Below are 24,853 nucleotides of genomic sequence, written 5' to 3' on the forward strand. Positions count from 1 at the left end.
TCCTTAGGCCACTTATATAGTGATGGGATCCTTAACTCATTCCAACAACTTCAGCATGCACACGACATACCCTCAAGGTTCTTCTTTCACTTCTTACAGCTGAGACACGCGCTGGCAGCCCAGTTCCCAAATGGCCCTCCAGTCCTGGCTGACTCCCCGGTTAAATCAATGTTGCAGATGCTAGATTCGGGGCATTTAGTCTCAAGGATATATGGTCGTATCCTGCAACTGCACTACAGCGACCCTCTTACAGTTCTTAGGGGCAGATGGGAGACAGATGTGGGTATGCTATCGGACGAGGCCTGGAACAATGCTATGGGAGCCCATCGGATCTCAACTTCCTCTGTTAGATACCAGCAAATACAACTATATATCCTGCATAGAGTGTATATGACCCCGGTGAGGTTAGCACACATTGGGGGTTCCCACAGCTCGCAATGCCCTAGGTGTGGAGCCACGGACGCAGATTTTTGGCACCTACTGTGGCTATGTCCTGGCGTGTCTTTGTTTTGGACGGCTGTTTTGCGTATTATGTGTGATACAGGTATTCCATCCTTCATATGTACTCCTGCGCTCAGTGCACTGCTGGTTATAGACGAGGAAGCCTTAGATCCGCTTGGTAGGCGATATGTTCTTAATTTATGCGCACTAGCTAGGGTTTGTATTGCCCGGCTATGGCTGGCTGGTGAGGCCCCGACGCCTAGGGCATGGATATCCCTGGTTAACGAAACAATTGCACACGAAAAATTTGTATTTCTGGCGCACTTCTATGCGTATGCCTCTACTCCCACTCGATTACATACAGTGGCTAGACTCTCACCAGAAACGCACCAGATCTGCAAACTGGGTCCCTGTACGGTCAGAAATATTACTGTATAAGAAAAGGTGACTGGAGTTACAATGAATTACGATTTGAGGACTGCATGACTTTACACATGTCAGGATTTACTGGAAGTGGAACCACACAGCATAGTTGCTGTGGCAGCCACTTAAACATAATTCTGAATGTAATACTTTCTCCAGCACAGATGCAGTGAGTGAGTCCAACAGGAGGAGCCAGACTGGCAGCATTGCGCAACAGAGTGTTGATAAAACGTTATGGTTCAGATACCTGTAATATCACTGTAACCTGCCAGCTTTCGGCATACGCTGCAGGAAATTCAGCCAGAAGGGTTTTGTCTGTAAGTACGGCAACATTTTTAATACACTTTTCTAAAGTCACCATAAATTTGGATGGCTGTGTAATAGCTATTTAAAAATGCTAATTTGATTTTAGTTGCCATTTTGTTACCCCTTGTTATAGCATGTTACTGTATTAATGTGGCACATGCATATAGTTGAATTCTAAACATTTTTGTAGCTCTTTTCCTACTGTTTTATATCTGTGGGTGTAATATTAAATGTAGCGCATGGCAAGCATTTCGTTTCTGCAGTTGTGAGACTAAATCGCTTGATTCTTCATATGTGAAATAAATCAATCAATATTCTACTATATATATATATATATATATATATATATATATGCATTATACGTCTGTTTAAAATACACCCACAGTTTTTCTCTTTTCCCTGATAAATCTGCCGTCAGCATTGCTTTATCTTAGCATGTCCAGACAACTGTATACCTAGACTCGAGTGACATACTGTTATGTATATTACTCATATATGTACTGTATAACCTTCTGTAAGTAACATCTGGTTAATGGTGAGGTCTGATGTCATATCAATGCTAAAGATGTGTACACACGGTGAGATCCTTGCTATGCCCGATTTTCACTTTGCGATTTCCCTTGAACTCCCCAGAACCCAGCACCACCAATTTTGACTAACTTTTCTTGAGATATGGACTATGTGTGCTTACGATTTTGGCTTATGTGAGATTTAATTGACATGTGAGATGAACTAGATAGTACACCGATCTAGTAAGGATTGACTTGCCTGCACAGTCTATCTTTTCTTGCGATAAAGACCTGGCGGGGCCACGCATCGGGATCGCAAGTGGCATAACACCTTGCGATCTGCACTAACTTTTCTTACGATTTTGACTATATAGTCAAAATCGTAAGAAAAAATCTCACCGTGTGTACACACCATAAGTGCCAAATTTTGACTATACCTTGTACTAGATAGTACACTTGCCTGCACAGTCTATCCAGCCTTACGGGGAGCGCGCATCGGGATCGAATCTGTATCGTAAGCTGCCTAATACCTTGAGATATGCACTAACTTTCATAAGATTTTTACTATATAGTCAAAATTAGGGAGGCCAATCCCGGGATCGGCGGCATCCCGGGATTTGGGCCCAAAAATGCCGGGATTTGAATCCCGGGATTGGAGCTTCCAATCCCGGGATTCAAGGGATTACAGTGCGCATGTGTGGGAGGGTGGGTGTAAGTAATAACACTTACTATTAGGCGGGTGGCCGTGGCAGCCATGGACAAGCTGAACGCGGCGGCACTTCAAATGCAGCGCCGGCCGCCAGCCAATCAGAGCTGGTGGCTCAGCAGCCAATCAGGGAAGCTGCCGCAGCAGGAGCCACTGCTGCGGCAGCTTGCCTTATTAGCTGCCGGTCCGCCAGCTCTGGTTGGCTGGCGGCCGGCGCTTCATTTGAAATACTGCCACGTTCAGTGAGTCCATGGCTGCCGCCCACCTAATAGTAAGTGTTATTACACAGGTTCTCAAACTCGGTCCTCAGGACCCCACACAGTGCATGTTTTGCAGGTCTCCTCACAGAATCACAGGTGAAATAATTAGCTCTACCTGTAGACCTTTTAAAATGTGTCAGTGAGTAATTAATACACCTGTGCACCTGCTGGGTTACCTGCAAAACATGCACTGTGTGGGGTCCTGAGGACCGAGTTTGAGAACCACTGTGTTATTACTTACACCCACCCTCCCTCCCGCGCTGCTACCAACCCTCCCTCCCGCACCACTACCTACACCCACCCTCCCACACCGCTACCTACCCCCTCCCTACCTCCTGCACCGGTACCTACACCCTCCCTACCGCACCGCTACCTACACCCTCTCCCTCCAGCGCTGCTCCCTACAACCTTCACTGCAATCACGGGATCCCGGGAATGACCGTTTTTCAATCCCGAATCCCGGGATTGAAAAAACGACCCGGGATTGGCCTCCCTAGTCAAAATCTTACAGATTTATCAATCTGTGAACTCTAATCTTATCACTTGAGTATTTGTTAAGAAAAGTAGTGTGTGATAAAGCATAATACACCCCACTGTATATATAGATTTTATTGCTGATATTATACTGAGGCATGAGGGTCTGCAGCACCTTACACAATACATAAACAGAAGCAACCAAAACAAGAAAGAACATGCAAAAAACATATAGAGTTCGAAACATTGCATAGTATGGGATACATACATCATGCTACTGTACATTGCAGCACATGCATTCACAATACCAACAAGCAGCACCGGATAAACACAAAGGCTCAGAGATATTGTGGGCAGTGCAGAGGAGATGATGGTATAGGTGAGGGAGGGAAAAGGGGCCTGTTCTGGAGAGCTCACAATCTGGAGCAGGATGGCAGACAAACAGGAGTGACACAGATGGGAGAGACAGTAAGCGAGCAGTGAGTTAGGATGACAGCTGGATGTCTTTTATAAAGATTTGGGCTTTGAGGGGTAAATTTACTAAGATGGGAGTTCTATTTAAGATGGGATGTTGCCCATAGCAACCAATCAGATTCTACTTCTCATTTATCTAGCACCTTCTAGAAGATAATACCTAGAATCTGACTGGTTGCTATGGCTTGTACTTTGCATTATTGTTTTATTTTAAGTATACAAGTTTTATATTGTATAATAAATCTTTGTTCTACTGCTTTTACAACCATTGTGTTGTTACATATATTACCATCTATATCCACCGCTATATTAAACCTTGCTTGGTGGTCCTAAGGATCAACGCCATCAGTGGAGAGTCATACCCTTACTGTCACTACGTTAACTTGGGAGTTCATTAGTGGAACTCCAGCACTCTTCCTGGGCTTGCTGTGATCCCAATACAGCACAACCACGCACCCCTAACCCCATTCCTGCACGTGTTCTTAAATTATAATATAGCGATTCCCTAAGTGTGCAATACACACGTCTCTTGTCCTCCCACCCCCTCCCCCCTTCCCCCTTTTTTAGGAAAAGGGTAAAACTTGTATCAGTAAAGCTGGCTGCACACCACGGCAATTTTCCTTCTGATCCGATAAATAGTAATGGTTTTTACTGCCAATGAAAGCTCCAAATATCAACAATGCACACTAAGCGATCTTTAGTTGTTTTTTTTCTCATTTGCATATGTAGGCCCACAAGGATGAGAGACAAAATGTAAGCTTGCGAGCAGGGCCTTCCTACATCTATGACTGTCTATTATTACCCAGTTTTGTTTTATCGTTGTTGTTTCCAATTGTAAACAGCAACGGAATTTGCTGCTGTATGTAAGCAACTGTTAATAATAATAATAATAATAAGATGTGCGTCGGCCCAAATCTTGGGTTTTGGATCTGTATTGGTTTTGCCAAAACCACCCTTGCGGGTTTTGGTTTTGGTCTAGATCTGTATTTAAAAGTAGAGATGAGCGGGTTCGGTTCCTCGGAAACCGAACCCCCCCGAACTTCACGCTTTTTACACGGGTCCGAGGCAGACTCGGATCTTCCCGCCTTGCTCGGCTAACCCGAGCGCGCCCGAACGTCATCATCCCGCTGACGGATTCTCGCGAGGCTCGTATTCTATCGCGAGACTCGGATTCTATATAAGGAGCCGCGCGTCGCCGCCATTTTCACACGTGCATTGAGATTGATAGGGAGAGGACGTGGCTGGCGTCCTCTCCGTTTAGATAGAGAGTGAGACAGAGACACTTGATTTACTGGAGCATTAGGAGTACTCAGAGAGTGCAGAGTTTTGCTGATAGTTATACTAGTGACCACCAGTTTTATTTATCATTTAATATAATCCGTTCTCTGCCTGAAAAAAACCGATACACAGTCACATACCATATCTGTGCTCAGCCTCAGTGTGCTGCATGATAATATCATCTATGTATATCTGACTGTGCTGAGTAGTGCTCACTGCTCACACAGCTTAATTGTGGGGGAGACTGGGGAGCAGTTATAGCAGGAGTACATATTTAACAGTGCACACTTTTGCTGCAAGAGTGCCAGTGTGACTGACCAGCAGTGACCACCAGTATATTGTCTGCCTGAAAAAGTTAAACACTCGTGTAGTGTTTTTTTATTTTATTTTATAAACGCATTCTGCTGACAGTGTCCAGCAGGTCCATCATTCATTATATTTCTATCTTCTTCATACTAGTAGTTTAGGAGTCTGCAGTGCTGACAGTGTCCAGCAGGTCCGTCATTATACAATATATACCTGTCCTGCAGTAGTGATATATATATATTTTTTATATCATTATCATCCAGTCTATACTAGCAGACGCAGTACGGTAGTCCACGGCTGTAGCTACCTCTGTGTCGGCAGTCGCTCGTCCATAATTGTATACCTACCTGTGGTGGGTTTTTTTTTTCTATCTTCTTCATACTAGTAGTTTAGGAGTCTGCAGTGCTGACAGTGTCCAGCAGGTCCGTCATTATACAATATATACCTGTCCTGCAGTAGTGATATATATATATTTTTTATATCATTATCATCCAGTCTATACTAGCAGACGCAGTACGGTAGTCCACGGCTGTCGGCAGTCGCTCGTCCATAATTGTATACCTACCTGTGGTGGTTTTTTTTTTCTATCTTCTTCATACTAGTAGTTTAGGAGTCTGCAGTGCTGACAGTGTCCAGCAGGTCCGTCATTATACAATATATACCTGTCCTGCAGTAGTGATATATATATATATTTTTTATATCATTATCATCCAGTCTATACTAGCAGACGCAGTACGGTAGTCCACGGCTGTAGCTACCTCTGTGTCGGCAGTCGCTCGTCATCCATAAGTATACTAGTATCCATCCATCTCCATTGTTTACCTGAGGTGCCTTTTAGTTGTGCCTATTAAAATATGGAGAACAAAAATGTTGAGGTTCCAAAAATAGGGAAAGATCAAGATCCACTTCCACCTTGTGCTGAAGCTGCTGCCACTAGTCATGGCCGAGACGATGAAATGCCATCAACGTCGTCTGCCAAGGCCGATGCCCAATGTCATAGTACAGAGCATGTAAAATCCAAAACACCAAATATCAGTAAAAAAAGAACTCAAAAATCTAAAATAAAATCGTCGGAGGAGAAGTGTAAACTTGCCAATATGCCATTTACCACACGGAGTGGCAAGGAACGGCTGAGGCCCTGGCCTATGTTCATGGCTAGTGGTTCAGCTTCACATGAGGATGGAAGCACTCAGCCTCTCGCTAGAAAAATGAAAAGACTTAAGCTGGCAAAAGCACAGCAAAGAACTGTGCGTTCTTCGAAATCACAAATACACAAGGAGAGTCCAATTGTGTCGGTTGCGATGCCTGACCTTCCCAACACTGGACGTGAAGAGCATGCGCCTTCCACCATTTGCACGCCCCCTGCAAGTGCTGGAAGGAGCACCCGCAGTCCAGTTCCTGATAGTCAGATTGAAGATGTCAGTGTTGAAGTACACCAGGATGAGGAGGATATGGGTGTTGCTGGCGCTGGGGAGGAAATTGACCAGGAGGATTCTGATGGTGAGGTGGTTTGTTTAAGTCAGGCACCCGGGGAGACACCTGTTGTCCGTGGGAGGAATATGGCCATTGACATGCCTGGTGAAAATACCAAAAAAATCAGCTCTTCAGTGTGGAAGTATTTCAACAGAAATGCGGACAACATTTGTCAAGCCGTGTGTTGCCTTTGTCAAGCTGTAATAAGTAGGGGTAAGGACGTTAACCACCTCGGAACATCCTCCCTTATACGTCACCTGCAGCGCATTCATCATAAGTCAGTGACAAGTTCAAAAACTTTGGGCGACAGCGGAAGCAGTCCACTGACCAGTAAATCCCTTCCTCTTGTAACCAAGCTCACGCAAACCACCCCACCAACTCCCTCAGTGTCAATTTCCTCCTTCCCCAGGAATGCCAATAGTCCTGCAGGCCATGTCACTGGCAATTCTGACGAGTCCTCTCCTGCCTGGGATTCCTCCGATGCATCCTTGCGTGTAACGCCTACTGCTGCTGGCGCTGCTGTTGTTGCTGCTGGGAGTCGATGGTCATCCCAGAGGGGAAGTCGTAAGACCACTTTTACTACTTCCACCAAGCAATTGACTGTCCAACAGTCCTTTGCGAGGAAGATGAAATATCACAGCAGTCATCCTGCTGCAAAGCGGATAACTGAGGCCTTGGCATCCTGGGCGGTGAGAAACGTGGTTCCGGTATCCATCATTACTGCAGAGGCAACTAGAGACTTGTTGGAGGTACTGTGTCCCCGGTACCAAATACCATCTAGGTTCCATTTCTCTAGGCAGGCGATACCGAAAATGTACACAGACCTCAGAAAAAGACTCACCAGTGTCCTAAAAAATGCAGTTGTACCCAATGTCCACTTAACCACGGACATGTGGACAAGTGGAGCAGGGCAGACTCAGGACTATATGACTGTGACAGCCCACTGGGTAGATGTATGGACTCCCGCCGCAAGAACAGCAGCGGCGGCACCAGTAGCAGCATCTCGCAAACGCCAACTCTTTCCTAGGCAGGCTACGCTTTGTATCACCGCTTTCCAGAATACGCACACAGCTAAAAACCTCTTACGGCAACTGAGGAAGATCATCGCAGAATGGCTTACCCCAATTAGACTCTCCTGTGGATTTGTGGCATCGGACAACGCCAGCAATATTGTGTGTGCATTAAATATGGGCAAATTCCAGCACGTCCCATGTTTTGCACATACCTTGAATTTGGTGGTGCAGAATTATTTAAAAAACGAGAGGGGCGTGCAAGAGATGCTGTCGGTGGCCAGAAGAATTGCGGGACACTTTCGGCGTACAGGCACCACGTACAGAAGACTGGAGCAACACCAAAAACGCCTGAACCTGCCCTGCCATCATCTGAAGCAAGAAGTGGCAACGAGGTGGAATTCAACCCTCTATATGCTTCAGAGGTTGGAGGAGCAGCAAAAGGCCATTCAAGCCTATACAACTGAGCACGATATAGGAGGTAAAATGCACCTGTCTCAAGCGCAGTGGAAAATGATTTCAACGTTGTGCAAGGTTCTGCAACCTTTTGAACTTGCCACACGTGAAGTCAGTTCAGACACTGCCAGCCTGAGTCAGGTCATTCCCCTCATCAGGCTTTTGCAGAAGAAGCTGGAGACATTGAAGGAGGAGCTAACACAGAGCGATTCCGCTAGGCATGTGGGACTTGTGGATGGAGCCCTTAATTCGCTTAACAAGGATTCACGGGTGGTCAATCTGTTGAAATCAGAGCACTACATTTTGGCCACCGTGCTCGATCCTAGATTTAAAACCTACCTTGGATCTCTCTTTCCGGCAGACACAAGTCTGCAGGGGTTCAAAGAACTGCTGGTAAGAAAATTGTCAAGTCAAGCGGAACGCGACCTGTCAACATCTCCTCCTTCACATTCTCCCGCAACTGGGGGTGCGAGGAAAAGGCTCAGAATTCCGAGCCCACCCGCTGGCGGTGATGCAGGGCAGTCTGGAGCGACTGCTGATGCTGACATCTGGTCCGGACTGAAGGACCTGCCAACGATTACGGACATGTCGTCTACTGTCACTGCATATGATTCTCTCCCCATTGAAAGAATGGTGGAGGATTATACGAGTGACCGCATCCAAGTAGGCACGTCAGACAGTCCGTACGTATACTGGCAGGAAAAAGAGGCAATTTGGAGGCCCTTGCACAAACTGGCTTTATTCTACCTAAGTTGCCCTCCCACAAGTGTGTACTCCGAAAGAGTGTTTAGTGCCGCCGCTCACCTTGTCAGCAATCGGCGTACGAGGTTACTTCCAGAAAATGTGGAGAAGATGATGTTCATTAAAATGAATTATAATCAATTCCTCCGTGGAGACATTCACCAGCAGCAATTGCCTCCACAAAGTACACAGGGAGCTGTGATGGTGGATTCCAGTGGGGACGAATTGATAATCTGTGAGGAGGGGGATGTACACGGTGATGAATCGGAGGATGATGATGAGGTGGACATCTTGCCTCTGTAGAGCCAGTTTGTGCAAGGAGAGATTAATTGCTTCTTTTTTGGTGGGGATCCAAACCAACCCGTCATTTCAGTCACAGTTGTGTGGCAGACCCTGTCACTGAAATGATGGGTTGGTTAAAGTGTGCATGTCCTGTTTATACAACATAAGGGTGGGTGGGAGGGCCCAAGGACAATTCCATCTTGCACCTCTTTTTTCTTTCATTTTTCTTTGCGTCATGTGCTGTTTGGGGAGTGGTTTTTGGAAGGGCCATCCTGCGTGACACTGCAGTGCCACTCCTAGATGGGCCAGGTGTTTGTGTCGGCCACTAGGGTCGCTGAGCTTAGTCACACAGCTACCTCATTGCGCCTCTTTTTTTTCTTCTTTGCATCATGTGCTGTTTGGGGAGTGTTTTTTGGAAGGGCCATCCTGCCTGACACTGCAGTGCCACTCCTAGATGGGCCAGGTGTTTGTGTCGGCCACTAGGGTCGCTGAGCTTAGTCACACAGCTACCTCATTGCGCCTCTTTTTTTCTTTGCGTCATGTGCTGTTTGGGGAGTGTTTTTTGGAAGGGCCATCCTGCGTGACACTGCAGTGCCACTCCTAGATGGGCCAGGTGTTTGTGTCGGCCACTAGGGTCGCTGAGCTTAGTCACACAGCTACCTCATTGCGCCTCTTTTTTTTTTTCTTTGCGTCATGTGCTGTTTGGGGAGTGTTTTTTGGAAGGGCCATCCTGCCTGACACTGCAGTACCACTCCTAGATGGGCCAGGTGTTTGTGTCGACCACTAGGGTCGCTGAGCTTAGTCACACAGCTACCTCATTGCGCCTCTTTTTTTTCTTCTTTGCGTCATGTGCTGTTTGGGGAGTATTTTTTGGAAGGGCCATCCTGCCTGACACTGCAGTGCCACTCCTAGATGGGCCAGGTGTTTGTGTCGGCCACTTGGGTCGCTGAGCTTAGTCACACAGCTACCTCATTGCGCCTCTTTTTTTCTTTGCGTCATGTGCTGTTTGGGGAGTGCTTTTTGGAAGGGCCATCCTGCGTGACACTGCAGTGACACTCCTAGATGGGCCAGGTGTTTGTGTCGGCCACTTGGGTCGCTGAGCTTAGTCATCCAGCGACCTCGGTGCAAATTTTAGGACTAAAAATAATATTGTGAGGTGTGAGGTGTTCAGAATAGACTGAAAATGAGTGGAAATTGTGGTTATTGAGGTTAATAATACTTTGGGATCAAAATGACCCCCAAATTCTATGATTTAAGCTGTTTTTTAGGGTTTTTTGAAAAAAACACCCGAATCCAAAACACACCCGAATCCGACAAAAAAAATTCGGTGAGGTTTTGCCAAAACGCGTTCGAACCCAAAACACGGCCGCGGAACCGAACCCAAAACCAAAACACAAAACGCGAAAAATTTCCGGTGCACATCTCTATTTAAAAGTAAAATAAAAAATCCTTAAAACAGCAAAAATCACAGAATTTGGCCTGTTTCTGTTCCTACAGTATTATGAACCTCAATAACATTCATTTCTACAAATTCCAGTCAGTTTTGATCACCTCACAATATTGTTTTCATCCAGCGTCGGATCTTGCAGGTTTTTGGATTCCATATAAGGGAGCCGCAGCCAGGACTCAATTTCACTCCCTTTCTGCGGGATCAGTACTAAATGCCGCCGGCCGGAATCCCGGCGGTCGAAATACCGACGCCGGAATCCCGACCACACAATCCCGACAGGGGTGGCGAGCGGAACGCAGCCACTTGCGGGCTCGCTTCGCTCGCTACGCTCGGCACACTATTATATTCTCCCTCTATGGGTGTCGTGGACACCCACGGAGGGAGAATATGTCGGGATTGTGGCGGTCGGGATTGTTGCGGTCGGGATTCCGGCGTCGGTATTTCGACCGCCGGGATTCCGGCCAGCGGCATCTTGACCGCATCCCCTTTCTGCCAGGAAGTCTGCAAAATCAGGATTTTAATACCTACCGGTAAATCCTTTTCTCCTAGTCCGTAGAGGATGCTGGGGTCCACTTCACTACCATGGGGTTATACCAAAGCTGCAGTACGTGCGGGAGAGTGCGAATGTTCCTGCAGAACCGATTGAGCAAACTTTAGGTCATCAGCGGCCAAGGTGTCAAACTTGTAAAACTTTGCAAATGTGTTTGCCCCTGACCAAGTAGCAGCTCGGTAGAGCTGCAATGCCAAGACGCCCCAGGCAGCTGCCCAAGAGGCGTCCACCCTTCTAGTAGAATGGCCATTCACCGAATTCGGTACCGGCAATCTTGCCGTGGAATGAGCATGCTGAATCGTACATCTGATCCAGCGCGCAATCGTCTGCTTAGAAGCAGGGCACCCAACCTTGTTGGGAATATACAGGACAAACAGAGCCTCTGTTTTCCTTATCCGAGCTGTTCTCTTGACATAAATTCTCAAAGCTCTGACTACATCCAGAGACTTCGAAACAGCGGAAGTGTCAGTAGCTACTGGCACCACAATAGGTTGGTTCACATGGGAAGAAGAAACCACCTTTGGAAGAAACTGCTGACGAGTTCTTAGTTCAGCCCTATCTTCATGGAAGATCAAATAAGGGCTCTTGGGAGACAAGGCCCCTAACTCAGACACCCGCCTTGTGGATGCCAAGGCCAACAGCATGACCACTTTCCAAGTAAGAAACTTTAACTCGACCTCTTGGAGAGGTTCAAACCAGTCCGATTTAAGGAACTGCAACATCACATTAAGACCCCACGGTGCTGTAGGAGGCACAAAAGGAGGTTGGATGTGCAGAACCCCCTTCACGAACGCCTGAACTTCCGGAAGGGAGGCCAATTGTTACTGAAAGAAAACGGACAAAACCGAAATTTGGACCTTGATTGAAACCAGTCTTAAGCCTGCATCCACACCCGCCTGAAGAAAATGGAGAAAACGTCCTAACTGAAATTCTTCCGTTGGAGCCTTCTTGGTTTCACACCAAGACACATATTTTCTCCAAATACGGTGGCAATGTCTAGACGTTACTCCTTTCCTGGCCTGAATAAGCGTGGGAATGACTTATTTGGGAATACCCTTTCGGGCTAGGATCCGGCGTTCAACAGCCATGCCATCAAACGTAGCCGCAGTAAGTTTTGATACACGCACGGCCCCTGCCGCAGCAGGTCCTCACGAAGAGGAAGAGGCAGAGGGTCTTCTATGAGTAACTCCTGAAGATCTGGATACCAAGCTCTCCTTGGGCAGTCTTGGACAATGAGGATCGCTCGAACCCCCGTTCTTCTTATGATCTTGAGAATCTTTGGTATTAGCGGAAGTGGAGGGAACACATACACCGACCGAAACACCCACTGGGTCACTAGTGCATCCACTGCTATTGCTTGTGGGTCTCTCGACCTGGAACAATATCTCTGAAGCTTCTTGTTGAGACAAGATGCCATCATGTCTACTTGAGGAACTCCCCAATGACCTGTCACCTCTGCGAAGACTTCTTGGTGGAAGCCCCATTCTCCTGGGTGGAGATCGTGTCTGATGAGGAAGTCCGCTTCCCAGTTGTCCACTCCCGGAATGAAAATTGCCGACAGAGCTCTTGCATGTCTTTCTGCCCAGAGGAGTATCTTTGTCACCTTTGCAATTGCCGCTCTGCTTTTCATTCCGCCCTGACGGTTTATGTACGCGACTGCTGTTACATTGTCTGACTGGACCTGTATGGGTTGATCTTTAAGAAGATGCACCGCTTGTAGAAGGCCGTTGTAAATGGCTCTCAACTCCAGAACATTTATGTGAAGACAGGTTTCTTGACTTCACCATCTTCCTTGGAAGCTTTCCCCTTTTGTGACTGCTCCCCAGCCTCGGAGACTTGCATCCGTGGTCACTAGGACCCAATCCTGAATCCCGAACCTGCACCCTTCCAGGAGGTGAGAACTGTGAAGCCACCACAGGAGAGAAATTCTGGCTTTGGATGACAGGATTATCCTCTGATGCATGTGTAAATGGGATCCGGACCACTTGTCCAATAGGTCCCACTGGAATACTCTGGCATGGAATCGGCCGAACTGTAGGGCCTCGTAGGCCGCTACCATCTTTCCCAACAACGCATGCATTGATGAATCGACACCCTTTTTGGTTTTAGAATTTGTTTGACCATTCTCTGGATTTCCAGAGCCTTTTCCACTGGAAGAAATACCCTCTGTACTTCTGTGTCCAGTATTATCCCCAGAAACGATAATCTTGTCGTCGGTTCCAACTGTGACTCTGGAAAATTTATGTTCCAACCGTGCTGTTGAAGTACTGTCAGGGAGAGTGCAATGCTCTGCACCAACTTTTTCTTGGACCTCGCCTTTATCAGGAGATCATCCAGGTAAGGAATTATGTTGACTCCTTGCTTTCGAAGGAGGGCCATCATCTCCGCCATCACCTTGGTAAATACCCTCGGTGCCGTGGACAGCCCAAACGGTAAAGTTTGAAATTGGTAATGACAATCCTGCACTGTGAACTGCAGATAAGCTTGATGCGGAGGGTAGATAGGAACATGTAAGTAGGCATCTTTTATGTCAACTGACACCATGAAGTCTTTTTCCTCCAGACTGGAAATCACAGCCCTTAGAGATTCCATCTTGAATTTGAACCTCTGTAGGTAGAGATTCAGTGTTTTCAGGTTTAGAATCGGTCTGACCGAGCCGTCCGGCTTCGGTACTACGAAAAGGCTAGAATAAAACCCTTCTCCTTGTTGTGACAAGGGAACCAGGACAATCACTTGATCCTGACATAATCTTCGTATTGCTGTTGATACCACTTCCCTGTCTGGAACAGAAGCTGGTAAGGCCGATTTGAAAAATCGGCATGGGGGAACGTCTTGAAACTCCAACCTGTACCCCATGGACACTATTTTTACGATCCATGGGTCCAGGCCAGATTGAACCCAAATCTGACTGAAGAGTTTCAGACGTGCCCCCACCTGAGTGGACTCCCGTGAGGGAGCCCCAGCGTCATACTGAAGATTTTGCAGAAGCAGGGGTGCACTTCTGCTCCTGTGAACCTGGAGACGCTGTTGACTTTTTTCCCTTTCCCCTTCCTTTACCTGCAAAGAAAGGGGAACCTTTGCCCTTTTTGTATTTATTGGTCCGAAAGGACTGCATCCGAGAATGATGCGTCTTCTTTGTCGGCGCTAGAGCATTAGGGAGAAAAGCCGACTTACCTGCGGTAGCGGCAGAAACTAAGGCATCCAGCCCATCTCCAAACAAAGCCTCGCCCTTGTTCGGGAGAGCCTCCATATTCCTTTTGGAATCCGCGTCTGCATTCCATTGGCGAATCCACAACGCCCTACAACAGTATATAGTTGTACAGTAGGCCATTGCTGTATCTTGCAGCTCTGTGTCACTTCAAGTATCCATATCTGTGCTGCATTGTTGTGAGCAGTATATAGTAGTACAGTGCAGCATTTTGGTGACCACCAGTATATATATATATATAGTAGTACAGTACAGTAGGCCATTGCTGTATATTGCAGCTCCATGTCAGACTCCGTTCTAGACAGTATCCTGATGATCAGTGCTCAATATCTGCTGCATTGTTGTGTGACCAGTATACTATATAGTAGTATAGTGCAGCATTTTGGTGACCACCAGTATATATAGTAGTACAGTACAGTAGGCCATTGCTGTATCTTGCTGCTCTGTGTCACTTCTAGTATCCTGATCAGTGCTTAATATCTGTTCTCAGTGTCAGTGCTGCATTGTGGTGACCAGTATACTACAGTACAATAGTCCAGTGCTGTTCTCGCTGCTCAGTGTTAGTTCTCTGTAGTATCATCAGTGCTCAGTAAAATCTGTGATCAGTATAAATCAGTGCTCAGTATAATCAGTGATCAGTAATCAGTATAATCAGTGCGCTGTTAGACATGCGCCCGTTTTCCGCCATTAGTACATTGGGATTTAGACAATTGATGAAGTTATTGTGTCCCCGGTACAAAATCCCATCTAGATTCCACTTCACTAGGCAGGCGATAGCGAGATTTTACCAATTAATATCAGTGATTTATAATTAATTATTAATTACAGTGATCTTGCCAAATGATTCCAGTGATTTTGTCATTTTCTTCCAGTGATTTGGACCAATAATACCATTGATTAGAACAAATAATTCCTGTGATATTGGGGTGTTTGTGTCACTTAGCTTAGTCATCCAGCGACCACAGTGCACCTCTTTTTCTCTTTTCTTTGCATCATGTGCTTATTGGAGACTATTTTTTTAAGTGCCATCCTGTCTGACACTTCCGTATATGTCCAGTGGTACTGCCATTTGGTATAATTCCCAACATTAATGCCATTTAATTCCAGTGATTTTGTAATTTTCTTCCAGTGATTTGGACCAATAATACCAATAAATAATTCCTGTGATTTTGTCATTTTCTTCCAGTGATTTGGACCAATAATACCATTGATTAGAACAAATAATTCCTGTGATATTGGGGTGTTTGTGTCACTTAGCTTAGTCATCCAGCGACCACAGTGCACCTCTTTTTCTCTTTTCTTTGCATCATGTGCTGTTTGGGGACTATTTTTTTTAAGTGCCATCCTGTCTGACACTTCCGTATATGTCCAGTGGTACTGCCATTTGGTATAATTCCCAACATTAATGCCATTTAATTCCAGTGATTTTGTCATTTTCTTCCAGTGATTTGGACCAATAATACCATTGATTAGAATGAATAATTCCTGTGATTTTGTCATTTTCTTCCAGTGATTTGGACCAATAATACCATTGATTAGAACAAATAATTCCTGTGATAGTGAGGTGTTTGTGTCGCTTAGCTTAGCCGTCCAGCGACCACAGTGCACCTCTTTTTCTCTTTTCTTTGCATCATGTGCTATTTGGGGCCAATTTTTTTAAGTGCCATCCTGTCTGCCACTCCTAGATGGGCCAGGTGTTTGTGCCGCCCTCTTGGGTCACTTAGCTTAGTCATCCAGCGACCTTGGTGCAAATTTTAGGACTAAAAATAATATTGTGAGGTGTTCAGAATAGACTGGAAATGAGTGGAAATTATGGTTATTGAGGTTAATAATACTATAGGATCAAAATTACCCCCAAATTCTATGATTTAAGCTGTTTTTGAGGGGTTTTTGAAAAAACCCCACCCGAATCCAAAACACACCCGAATTTACAAAAAATTTTTAGGGAGGTTTTGCCAAAACGCGTCCAAATCCAAAACACGGCTGTGGAACCGAATCCAAAACCAAAACACAAAACCCGAAAAATTTCCGGTGCACATCTCTAGTTTATATACATAACACATGGAAACAAAATTCTCTATAGAGTTTAATTCACTCAAAATAATCTTAGAACTGTAAACAAAATAAACCTAGCCCCACGAATACTAATCTATAACTTTTCTTTGTCTTGAATTCTTTCCGCCATTCCTGTCTGCTTCTCTTCTCTCCCAAATTTACCTCTTTCAACCATCATGCATTCCCCCATTCACTACCATTCTCTCACCCATTCACCTACATACACCCTCCTTTTATACTAGGACAAAATATCAACAATAAAGAAAAAGATATTAGAAGACACTTATAGCTCTTAAAATGCATGCAAAGCTACTTTTAACAAAAAACCAACAAAAATAAAAAAACCTAATAATCAGAAGAAAATGTGAAAAAGTCAGCTGGCCTTTAAGCTTGGAGAGGAGGAAAATTACCCACCACCCACTAAGGTGATTTCAGCTGGCGCCACAATTGGGACCAGCTGACGGCATTTAACCTCCCCTTCTCCAATTCCTTCATCAGTCTCACCTCATGTAGAATTAAACCCACCACCTCCTTGCAGGGAAGGACTTTACCTATCAAAGATACTTGGCACCCATGCATTGCAAATGTGATATCTAACCACTAAGATAAGAAAATTGTGCTCAACTCAAAATTCCCATACTGTTTGAATGCTCAGTAAGCCCGCTCTGGGTAACTCAGTCCTGGAAGACAAGGGATGCCCAAGGCTCTTAACACTGCTTTGTAAACCTTTATATTAAAGGGGCACTGAAGAAAGAAGTGGTCCATGGTCTCCTCCTCCAATTTACATTCTTCCCGTGGACAAGCACGGTCATCTGGACTTCTAAACTTCAGGTTCCCTTTAACATAGAGCTACCCTTGAAAGGAGAGGCAGGTCATGTCCCTAAAATTTAAAGGGATCCTCTGAGAATTAATCAGAGATATTCCCTCCGAACATACGTCGCCCGGGCAGTCCCTCAGGGCCAATGGGAAATGGGAAATGGAAGTGAGGCTACCACCTTCCATTGTCTCCTATATTTACCCCCTGCTTTGATGAGTTTTTTTATGACTACTCCTCCAAAAGCCCTTTGATACATTTAAGTGATACTAAAATAATGGGAAAACGGTGTGAAAATACTTATTTTCACATTATTTTAATAAATAAAAGATTGATAAATATGCCTCTAGTCTAAACTATCATTTAAAGCCCACACCCTCTAGAATTCTGTGTTTGCCCCAGCTGCTAAACAGCTGAATTAAAAAGGGAATGCCAAGGACAGTGCATGGAAAAACAAGAAGAATTATTTATAATGCAGATTATGGACCCTATTCAGTAAGGATTGCAAATTCTGCTTTTTATCAGAATTTGCTATCCTTTTGCTCGCATGCTGCCCATCGCAGGGTAAGGCCGCCCAGCATGCTAACCGCCGCCCCCCACCCCTCTACCACCACGCTGAAATTGCAGTCGCACCACAATTTCAGCGTGTTCGCAGAAACTGTGGATGCCTCCTGCCGGCGCAGCCTGGCTGCGACAGCAGGAGGGCCACCACCATCTTTTTGATCGGATCACGCCCACATCCCATCCCCCATTCATGCCACCGTGCTCCCTTTTCCCCAACACCGCCCCCGCAACGCTTCATCTCTGCCTAGGAAACGGAGCGTTGCCGTCCCCCTCCCGCCCCGCGAAAGCCTCTGCCTGATTAACAGACAGTGGCATTTGCATTTACTGCCAGTCACCTGCAGTAAATGCGGGTGCATGCGCAGGGTGGGCCCTGTGCATGCGCCCGCATCATTATTGCAATTTTTGCAGTTCGATCCAACCTGAATGAGGACTTATATGTCAGACATGTTGTGTCAAATTATGGAAAAACATGTTATCCCAATTATCCCACATAATTAATCTTATACTTATTATTTTATCATTTAACATTTCTTATATTATCCAAATTAACTTATTCCCAGCATTGATATGAATAGCCTCAGTAACAGTAAATTAGCAAATAATCTGATTATATAAGAAAGTAATATAAAGCACATAGGAGATAAAGTGGACGGAGATAAAGTACCAGCCAATCAGCTCCTAATTGTCATGTTACAGGCTGGGTTTGAAAAATGTCAGTTAGGAGCTGATTGGCTGGTACTTTATCTCCGTACACTTTATTTCCATCCAAGGCTTAGTAAATAGACCCTATAGGCACAGATTGAAGAGAGATACATTGGAGAGAGATAAAGTACTAACCAATGAGCTCCTAACTGCCATGTTACAGGCTGTGTCCGAAAAATAACAGAAGCTGATTGACTGATACTTTATCTCTCTCCAAGCTTTGAAATATCCAGGCCGTAAAGAGGCATGACATTTATACCACACTACGCTTACAGTGAGAGCTGTATAAGTGGGATGTAGTCAAAAGGTTGACAATGGATTGAAATCAAATTTCTTCAAATTAGTGTTTACTTATCAAATCAAAACAATACAGATATTTTAGATTATTAAATAATGTGATTTTTTTATTTTTTTATTCCTGCGAAAGCTTTCCTTTTACTTTATTATTTTCATGTGATATACCTTGGTAAATAATTACATTCCATCTTATTTACATCATGCCACCTTGTACTGCTTCTATGCTTAACAAAGACATATTGTCAAAAGGACTATGCTTGCACTGCAATTAAATGAATAATGCAAGTTAAAGCACATTCTATTCATGGGTTGTATGGAGGCATTAGAGCAGTATTACTCAGTAATCGAATCTGAAGACTTAATACCTTGCCTGACAGGTTAGCATCTTGATACTATAATAACAATGACTAAATGTGTTGGTTTACCCGGCAGTAGGTATAGTGGAGTTCAGTCCTTTACTGCACCTTTCTATGGCACAGCTGAAAACTGTCCCATTTTCCACGGAAAGTACCAAGTTTTTAAAATGTGCCCTTGGAAATGACCTTATTTTCTCTTACGTCCTAGAGGATACTGGGGATCCTTTTAGTACCATGGGGTATAGACGGGTCCACTAGGAGCCATTGGCACTTTAAGAATTTGATAGTGTGGGCTGGCTCCTCCCTCTATGCCCCTCCTACCAGACTCAGTTTAGAAAATGTGCCCGGAGGAGCCGGTCATGCTTATGGAAGCTCCTGAAGAGTTTTCTGCATTTATTTTTCTGTTTGTTATTTTCAGGCAGGACTGGTTGGCATCAGCCTGTCTGCTTCGTGGGACTTATGGGGTGGGGGGTGGACCAACCTCCCAAAGGGTTAACGGTTCCGTTCCCCGCTGGCAGGACACTAGCTCTTGAGGGAACTATTCGCAAGCCCCAGCACGGGGAGCGTACATTCCCGCAGCACGCCGCCACCACCAACAGAACCAGAAGAAAGAAGAGTGGTGACTACTAAGCCGGCGCCCCGGCTAGCGGGTCGCCGGCCATTATGTTGGCACGAGGGTACAGAGACGCACAGCTTCTAACCGGGGCGCATTGCATCTCCAGACACAGTACACAACTGCGTCTCAGTACACTGTACACAGTACCAAAACTGACAAACACAGTCTAAAAACGGTTCTGCTCCATTTTAAGTAAAAAAATATTTCCTCAGCAACTATAAAAAAAGCGGGAAGACCACGCGCCATTGAAGGGGTGGGGTTTCACTATGAGAGGATCCAGCAGCTCACCAGCACCATTTTTTCTCTGTAGTGGACACAGACGCTGACTGACAGGGACGCGTAGCTCCTCCGGTGTGACTCTAGATTTCCTCAGCTGTACCAAGGGGTCATAGCGGGGAAGGGGGGGGGGAGGGGAGCGATATTAGTGTACTAAGTCCCCAATCTGGGTACTTAGTCTGCGACCCGGCTAAGCTTGGCATTAGCGATAAGGGCACTGTGGGCTGGCTCCAAAATACTCTGTGCCTCCCTGGAAGGGCTCTTTGTGGGTTAATTGTGCTTTTAACCTTTCCTGTGTGTGTGTGCTGTCACATTTACATTATGTCAGGCAAAGAGTGTGTTTCATGTACGGCAGAATGTTCCTCTTTCCCAGGGAGCTCACTACTATGTACTCAGTGTAGTGCACCTTCTCAGGTTAGCAGGGCTAAACCAGTGTGGCTGGATTCCCTCAAGGGAATGATTTCAAATATCTCTAATAAACTGACCCGCAATGAGAAAGCGACGCAATACTTAAGACAGTCTGTGGATGAGATTATGAACAGAGACCCAGTCCCCAAACAAGCATCTCAGTCCCTGCCATTTGTCCACAAATACGAACTCTGGCCCATATCCTGCAATCTGACTCTGATGCTGAGGGGTCAGACATGGAGGAGGGGGAGGTGGATTCAGAAGGGGGGGACGCTGCTCTGTCACAGGGAATAGAGGCTATCAGAGATGTGCTACAAATTCCTGATAAGGTGATAGAGGAGTGTGAGGAATCTTATTTTAATGTAAAAATTAAGTCCTCAGTCACTTTTCCTGTGTCAAAGGAATTGAATACCCTGTTTGAAGAACCTTGGGTAAATCCTGATAAGAAATTTAAAATCCCTAAAAGGTTACTCTTATCTTTTCCTCCAGAGGATAGGAAAAAATGGGAAAGTCCACCAATAGTGGATGCATCTGTGTCCAGGTTGTCACGATAGATTGTGTTACCCGTCCCTGGTACAGCCTCCCTGAAGGACACTGCTGATCGTAAGATTGAGACTACACTCAAATCCTTGTACACAGCGGCTGGGGTGGGTCAGAGACCCACTATAGCATGTGCGTGAATTACTAAAGCCAATGTTAAATGGTCGGGTAATCTTATTGAAGGGTTGGATTCCTTATCTAGGGGGGAGATTGTGTTTCTCCTGCAACATATACAGGATTCTGCAAACTTTATGGTGGAAGCCATAAAAGAAGTGGGTTTGCTTAATGCATGCACCACTGCTATGGCAGTGTCAGCACGCAGGGGCTTGTGGTTACGCCAGTGGACTGCGGACACGGACTCCAGGAAAGGCGTCGAAGGCCTACCCTTCACAGGAGAGGCCTTATTCAGAGATGAATTTGAAAAATGGATCTCCAAAGTTACTGCAGGTAAGTCCACATATCTTCCTTCTGCAGCTCCCCCAACTAGGAAAACCTACTCAGGACCTACTCTACAGTCCTTTCGGACTGCCAAATTTAAGGGCAAAGTCAGAGGATCTTCTACTGCCACCAGAGGTGCTAGAGGTAAGCCACGCAAACCAGCAGCTGCCGGTTCTCAGGAACAGAGCTCCAGTTCTGCTTCCTCAAAGCCTTCTGCATGACAGTGGACCACATGGCCTGGAAGACTGGCAGGTGGGAGCCCGACTAAAGAATTTCAGTCACATCTGGACAACATCATGGCAGGATCCCTGGGTTATCGATCTTATTTCCCAGGGATACAGACTAGAGTTTCAGGAGCTCCCACCTCACAGATTCTTCAAATCAAGCTTACCAGCTTTACAAGAAACAAGTATAACCTTACAGGATGCCATTCAAAACCAGGTACAGACTCAGGTCATTGTTCCAATTCCACCTCATCTGCGCAACAAGGGGTATTATTCCAACTTGTTTGTGGTACCAAAACCAGACGGTTCGGTGAGACCGATTTTGAATCTAAAATCGTTGAACCCGTACTTACGAGTGTTCAAATTCAAGATGGAGTCTCTGAGAGCGGTGATCTCAGGTCTGGATGAGGGGGAATTCTGAGTGTCTCTGGATATCAAGGATGCGTACCTTCACATTCCAATCTGGCCGCCTCACCAAGCTTATCACTTTTGCTTTGCACTACAGGACTGTCACTACCAGTTCCAGGCCCTGGCATTTGGTCTCTCCACAGCACCAAGGGTGTTCACCAAGGTGATGGCAGAGATGTTTCTCCTTCACAAGCAGGGAGTGAACATTATTCCATAGCTGGACGATCTTCTGATAAAGGCACCGTCCAGGGAAAGGTTACTGGACAGCATTGGTCTCACAACTAGACTACTCCTGGATCACGGATGGATTCTAAATCTTCCAAAATCTCTTTTAGAGCCAACTCGGAGGCTCCCATTTCTGGGAATGATACTGGACACAGAGTCGCAGAAAGTTTTTCTTCCGTTGGAAAAGGCATTGGTAATCCAGTCGATGGTTCGGGATGTCCTGAAGCCAACCCGGATATCGGTGCATCTATGCATTCGCCTTCCGGGGAAAATGGTGGCCTCTTACGAGGCACTTCTGTACGGAAGGTTTCATGCGAGGCCCTTTCAGCTGGATCTGTTGGACAAATGGTCCGGATCGCATCTTCACATGCACCAGAGGATCCGTCTGTCGCCAAAGGCCAGGATCTCCCTTCTGTGGTAGTTACAGACTTCTTACCTAATCGAGGGCCGAAGGTTCGGGATTCAAAATTGGATTCTGCTAACCACAGATGCAAGCCTCAGAGGTTGGGGAGCGGTCACCCAGGGGGTGCAGTTTCAAGGAAGATGGTCAAGTCAGGAAGTCGTCCTTCCAATCAACATTCTGGAACTCAGGGCTGTATACAACGCCCTTCTGCAGGCCTCATACCTTCTTCCAGATGAGGCCATTTAGGTTCAATCGGACAATGCGACGGCAGTAACGTACATAAACCATCAGGGAGGAACGAAGAGCAGAGCAGCAATGTCAGAGGTGTCAAGAATTCTCCCCTGGGCAGAAAAACACGCTGTGGTGTTGTCGGTGGTCTTCATTCCGGGAGTAGACAACTAGGAAGCAGACTTCATCAGCAGACACAACCTGCACCAGGGGGAGTGGGGCCTTCACCCAGAGGTGTTCAGGTGCTTGACACGTCGATGGGGATGTCCACAAATCAACATGATGGCCTCTTGTCTCAAGAAGAAACTCAAGCGGTATTGTTCCAGGTCGAGAGACCCACAGGCAGTGGCGGTGGACAGTCTGACAACTCCATGGGTTTATCAGATGGTGTACATGTTCCCTCCACTTCCGCTGATCCCTAGAATTCTGAAAAGAATAAAAAGGGAAAAAGTTCAAGCAATTCTCATTGCTCCGGATTGGCCAAGAAGGGCCTGGTACACTGACCTTCTGGAGATGCTCCTGGACGATCCTGCAACAGGGGATCTCCTGCAACAGGGGCCATTCGTCTATCAAGACTTGACACGGTTTCGTTTGACGGCATGGAGGTTGAACGGCTGATTCTAGCCAGGAGAGGGATTCATGACAAGGTCATCCCGACTGTGGGGGTCATTCCGAGTTGATCGCTTGTTAGCTACTTTTAGCAGCCGTGCAAATGCATTGTCGCCGCCCACCGGGGAGTGTATTTTCGCTTTGCAGAAGTGCAAACGCTTGTGCAGCAGAACGCCTGCAAAATCATTTTGTACAAAACAAGACCAGCCCTGCAGTTACTCTTCGTGTGTGTTGATTCTAACGATGGAGGGACGGCTTTTGATATCACACACCCGCCCAGCAGTCGCCCAGCCACGCCTGCGTTTTCTCCGACACGACTGCCTTTTTCTAAGCACTCCCTGAAAATGGTCGGTTGACACCCATAAACGTCCACTTCATGTCAATCTTCCTGCGTTCGGTCATGCGACTGAAAGCTCCGCTAGAACCTGTGCAAAACCACGATGCTCTTTGTACCCGTATGTCGCGCGTGCGCATTGCGGTGCATACGCACGCACAGATTAGCCATTTTTTACACTGATCGCTGCGAACAAAACGGCAGCTAGCGAACAACTCGGTATGACCCCCTATGATCCAAGCCAGGAAGGGGTTAACGTCTAAACATTACCACCGTATATGGAAGTAAATATAATATGTTTCTTGGTGTGAGAGCAGAAAATATTCTGTGGTGGAATTTCATCTGGGATGTTTCCGGCTTTTTCTGCAGTAGGGTGTGGATGTGGGCCTACGTCTGGGCTCCATAAAAGACCAGATTTCGGCCTTGTCCACTTTCTTTCAGAAACAATTGGCATCTCTTCCTGAGGTCCAGACGTTCTTGAAAGGGGTTCTGCATATCCAGCCTACCTTTGTGCCTCCCACGGCACCTTGGGATCTCAATTTGGTGCTGCAGTTCCTCCAATCGGACTGGTTTGACCTTTACAGGAGGTAGACGTAAAATATCTTACGTGGAAAACAGTCACACTGTTGGCCTTGGCTTCTGCAAGACGTGTGTAGTAACTGGGGTCGTCTCACAAGAGTCCCTATTTAATCTTTGTCGAAGTCAAAAAAATATTACATAGAAAAAAAACATACAAACTCTACACACATATAAGTCACTATACTTGCAAATATGCGCAGCGAGCACAGCAATATATGGTAACACATGCATTTACACGGACATGCCACAGAGATGGATTCGACACTTATTTCATACAGTACATAATTATAATAATATCAAGCGCCAGACATCATGATGATTTAAAATTATATAATGAAGTAATGTCATGTATGTGTATTATTTGAATGAAGCAAGATACACCTGTCATATTTACTATTAAAGCAACCAGATTAATGTGTAGATTAATTTC

The 24,853-nt window shown here is 45.9% G+C and overlaps 1 protein-coding gene across 3 annotated transcripts in view; it reads left to right on the plus strand.

Moving 5' to 3' along the window:
• Nucleotides 1–1,081: 1,081 nt before the first annotated feature.
• LOC135058947 (low-density lipoprotein receptor class A domain-containing protein 1-like) overlaps nt 1,082–24,853 on the plus strand; it is an 84,568-nt gene continuing 60,796 nt past the window's right edge. Inside the window, exon 1 of one of the 3 annotated variants that reach the window (XM_063963873.1) lies at nt 1,082–1,181. The gene's annotated coding sequence lies outside the window, so the exon portion shown is untranslated. The remainder of the gene's footprint in view (nt 1,182–24,853) is intronic. The other 2 variants (XM_063963875.1, XM_063963874.1) reach the window with 2 other exon arrangements.

Source organism: Pseudophryne corroboree, chromosome 1 (assembly GCF_028390025.1).
Source record: "Pseudophryne corroboree isolate aPseCor3 chromosome 1, aPseCor3.hap2, whole genome shotgun sequence".
Taxonomy (NCBI): domain Eukaryota; kingdom Metazoa; phylum Chordata; class Amphibia; order Anura; family Myobatrachidae; genus Pseudophryne; species Pseudophryne corroboree.